We start from the raw sequence: 5125 nt of genomic DNA on the forward strand, positions 1-5125 counted from the left end.
AGCTCTGGCTTTGTCGAGGATAGTACGATTGAATCGTTCACTGGTTCCATTTTGCTGGGGAGTATATGGGACTGTGAATTCAATTTGTACTCCTTTCATACGGCAGAAATCTAAAAATTTCTTGCTAACGTACTCTCCTCCGTTGTCGCAACGTATACGACTAATAGTGCTGTCGAAATGAGCTTCTGCCATAGCAGTATATGTTTTGAAATATTCCAAAACCTCGGTTTTCGTGCTCATGAAATAAACCGCACAGAAATGAGTAAAATCATCCGTAAATGTGACGAAATAACGTTTGCCGTTCCAAGAGGTCGGATTCATATAACCACAAACGTCACTGTGTATTAGCTCAAGTGGCCGGGAACTACGCAACTTCTTCTCCTGGAAAGGTTTTCGCGTCTGTTTGCCTTCCATGCAAGGACCGCATACATTACCACCACCCATGCCATCTGTAGCGTTTATAGCTTCTTTCTTCAAAGACAATCCTCTGACCATTTCATCACGGATAATTTTCATCAAGCCACTCTTGCCTATGTGACCATATCTTCTATGTCAAAGCTCAGCATCATTTGTTTAGTTCTGCGAAATCAGCACTTCCGATCTGTTTGGTTTCATAACCTCTACGTCCAGTTCATAAAGGCGATTCAATCGACTTCCTGTGCACAGTTTCTGACCATCGCGTTTAATTACAGCAACATTTTTCGAGAAGGTTATTTCCATTCCAAGCTGTCCAATGCGAGGAATCGAGAAAAGGTTATATCTCAAACGGGGAACGAACAAAACATCTTCAACAACATATTTCATTCGACGACCACCGATTGTTGCTATAGTATCGACTTTTCCTTTGTGATTGCTTTGTAACATTTCACCTGATGCGATTCTTATCATAATCGGATCGTGCAATTTCTTTACATCACGAAGAAATTCTGCAGAATTGATCATATGATCAGAAGCACCAGAATCTAAGATCCATTTGAAATCGTTACTGCATTCTTCCTTGATGTCCCTCGAATCACTACATAGAAAAGTGATAGATGTTTCGCTTACATGCGCTTTTTCGTCTCTAGTCTTAAACTACTTTCCTTTGTTTAGTTTCCCAAAAGCTCCTTCTTGCAGTAGAGGACAATCCATTCGTTTGTGCCCAAGCCTTTTGCAATTAAAACACTTCAGCTTCGATTTGGCACCTTTTCCACCAAACGCCATCGAATTGATACTATCTTTCCCCTCATCACTGTTCTCCCGTTTCATACTTTCACTCAGGAGACGAGCTTTCACAAAATCAAGTGTGCACTGCTCCGGTGCAAGCGTTTCCAGAACTGTCACGAGCTGACCATACGAACTCGACATTGTTTGCAGCAGATAAAACACAACCAAGCTTTCCTGTAGTTTTATGCCGGCAGCTTCCAAATCCCGCACCATCCGCTCGAACTCGAGTAGGTGCGCCTGAAGAGAACCGGACTCCGAAAACTTCATCGCCGAAAGCTTTGTCAGGATGTAAAACTGTCCCGATATGCCTTTTCTAGCGAACGTGTTTTCAAGCGTTGTCCAAATCTGTCGCGGATTCTGCTTACCCTTGATGTATTCAAGCTGTGAATCCGCGATGTTCCGGACCAGTACCGACTTGCATTTCACGTCCTTCTTCTGCCTATCGCACAGCTTCAACTGCTTAGCCAGTTTTTCTGCCGCCGTATCAGTTTCCAGCACCTTGTATTCCTCCACTTTGTCCGCCTCAACGCGAATACAATCCAAAAGGTCCAGCTCCTCTAGGAATATCTCCATCCGGAAGCTCCAATTGTTGAAATTCGCGCCATCGAACAAATAAATCTTCTTTTCCTCCATTTTTCCTCCCAATAAGCTTTACACAGCCACACAGGAATGAAAAATTAACAACTTTTTCGTGGTTAGGGTTTAGGCTGGGCCCATAACCCAAAAGCAGAGCTTTAGAAAAGTACGTGTGGAATATACAATCTGTATTTGCTAACTGATATATAAGGTTGCTTTGTTATACCGTTGTATGTTTGCTATGTTTGCTCTTCAACATGTTTTGGCCTCTTTTTACCACCAAGTAATTGGATTCTCGGTTAATCTTATGTGATTGATGTTGAGGAACGTGTCTAATTCTTTATGGGCAGCAACTTTTGGTATAAAAATAAAATTGTTGTGAGTTGTCTGGTTTAATCGGTGGTGATTTTCTCCAGCACGCCGAATTTGCACGCCGTGATTCAGTTCTACTGGCGACTATTAGCAACGGTTTCGGCGGTTATATTAGGAAGAGGGATCGATTCTGGTCAGCGTGTAAATTTTTCGATCATCATGTGGCAATAACAATTGTCTTCTGATGGTGGCAAAGAACCGATGAGGTCGATGTGGTTGGGTGAAGAACGCTGGTTTTGTGTTGCAATCCGGGTAACTGAAGTTGCGGTAGGCAGATATTTTCAAGTATTACTGTTGTGTTTTTTGGTGGATTTAAAAAAAATACTAAGTTTTGTCAGCTGTGTGTTTTGATTGCGCCAGTTGCTCGTAGTCGATTTTGTCCGAGGAAATTGTTCCGACTCGGCTCAGCATATCGGCCATTTCGTTTTCCTCGTCATGTACGTGTATGTATGTCCAAAAAAAAAATCAGTACCTTAGATTAAAATAATTTTTTTCATACATATAAAAAAATTCTAATTTTAGTTAGAGGGTTCATGAAGTATTCTTGTATGACAGCTCCATACCCAGGAAGGTAGGTCAATACACACAGTAATGTACCTATGTCGAAAGTGACGCTAGCCTCTTTAGCCAAATGGAATCTGAAGTTGTTTATAGTGGGTATCACCTTGGCCATTTGGCGCACTCCGGATATTGCAGGGAGAGCAAATCTAAAGCTACTTTCACCTTTTCCTCTCCCAATAGTTCGGCAACAGAATTCCAAGATATTGGGGAGAACTCGTAGACAAGGGGCCCTGTCTCGTCAACTACCAGTTCAATTCTCTCATTCTTTTTCCCTGATTCATGCACTTTCGTTAGCAACGGTTGTCCCTCTCAATAATTTGAACGATATCTCTTATCGTTATGGACAAGGAAGAATTCCACCCAGTTTGCCCTGTTGTCAATAGAATCTATCCCTTTTATCCCGTGCTTCTTCACCAGGTTAGCCAAATCTTCTAAGTGAACCCTGGATTCTTCATACAAAGCATCACTTATCTCTTGGACAAATTTAGTTTTGAATTTCTCCACACCAGGAAGGCCTTGCTTTTGGACTTAACATCTGGAATTTTTTTCTGCTTTATGTTGATACATATATTGCTAATGTGGCGTAGGAAAACGGGTGCGTGGCGGTTGCTAGCGTTTGCTTACAATTTTCGAACAGTTAACTTTACTTAACACGGACACGGTATCGCCTACGATAATCTAATGGCCATCACGAGCCAATAGAGTGCTACTGTCAGTTTGTTTCCATCGATGGGTAATGGGTCATCCAACAATCTTGTGGAAAGTGATGTAAAATAACATTTATCACATGTTTTTTTACATTACACGCATTATTTCGGCAAAAAAGAGCGGAACACGATGAATGCTGATTGTTCTTCACTATTAAAAATACCAACAACTTTTGAAAATAACATTAACCGACAAATTGAATACATAAATAGAACTAAGAACGATTGTCAAAAATTTACTTTATTTTTGTAATGGACCCACATATTAATATTAACGCGAGTGCTTCCTTCAACTCACGGCTTGCACTGATATGATTAGTCCTCCTGTCGCAAACGATTTCTATCGGTGTCCCTTTACGCGTGGTGAAGTTTCTGATGGCCATTATGCAGCAACTTGTGTTTAAGGAGGCAAACGTCTCGATATGGATAGCCCAGATCGTTAGGCATGTAAACGACCCAGCGCTTTTCTGTTATTCGACCACTGGCCACTGTCATCGGTCCGGAATAGTCGATTCCTGTGCAGGAGCACGGACGGCAAAAGCTGCTAGACGTGCGGTGGGGTGGGTAAGTCGCTTATCGTTGGAGGGTCTTTTATATTAAGGTTCTCTCTATTTTCGCTACAACTCCTAATACTTAACTAATATCACCTAAATTTTCGACAACTTCGCTAGTGCCTCCTCTAGCTCGTTAATACTCCCACACAGCATGCACCTGCACGGTAGAGCTGTGTGGAGGTGAGCGTCTGGCACTGTACCGGCGCTCGCGTCGGGCACTCCGTAGCTCTCGCTCTGCGTCTTTTAGCGCTGCTTCCGCTACCTGCTGTTGGTCTGGCGACGCGAAGTCGCCGGATGTTGTCCAGTAGCTGTCCGGAAGACTCGCCTGGTTTCATCGTCCATCTGATGGATTCGTCCGCGAAGGGTCGGGTCTCGCCCGAAGCGCCCCGCCTTTGCGCGTTCTCGGGCCGCTTCTACCGCTGCCGCCCGCACAGTCACCCACCGCCAGATTGCTGCTCGATATTCCAGTGTCGCTGTAGCTCGGAGCAGATGAGCCTGGTAGCCTCGTCCATCCGTCCCCACGCCTCCTGGCTGTGGAGCAGGTGCTCGGCTAGGTTGTTGGTTGATACGGGCTCAGCGCGCTCCTCCTTCCTGACAGTCGCGGGTGCTGCGCTCGTGGCACCGATGGTGCTCTTGGATCAGCTCCACAATCGGCGGTAGCCTAGCGACCACGGTGGTTACGTCGTACTTTATCACACGGACCGTGCTGGTCACCATTTTTGTCGACCGATTGTGGACCCGGTTCAGCCTGCGCCGGTAACACTGCAGCTCCGTCGCCTTCCACCAAACCGGGACCGCGTACCACATCACCGACGTTGCGAAGACGGTCCACCGTGGTTCTTTAGAAGGAATCCCAGGGCCCGGCTGATTTGTGTCGACTTTTCGGTGACCGCCTTCACGTCGAAGTACCTGGATAGGTGATCCTCCAACTGAACTCCGAGGTAGCGAATGTGGCGCTTTGATCGCAACACGGAGCCCCCGACCCGAACCGGCATTTTCGGATGTCTTCTCCTGAGGCTGCTGACTATGACCATTTCCGGTTTTTGGAGCGCAAGGGATAGCTGGTGTACGGCCATCCAGCGCTGCACTGCCAACACGGACAGGGTGGTCAGCGACGAGGTTTCCCGCGGAGTTCTGCCAGGCACGGTG

Source organism: Anopheles ziemanni, chromosome 2 (genome assembly GCF_943734765.1).
Source record: "Anopheles ziemanni chromosome 2, idAnoZiCoDA_A2_x.2, whole genome shotgun sequence".
NCBI classification, from domain to species: domain Eukaryota; kingdom Metazoa; phylum Arthropoda; class Insecta; order Diptera; family Culicidae; genus Anopheles; species Anopheles ziemanni.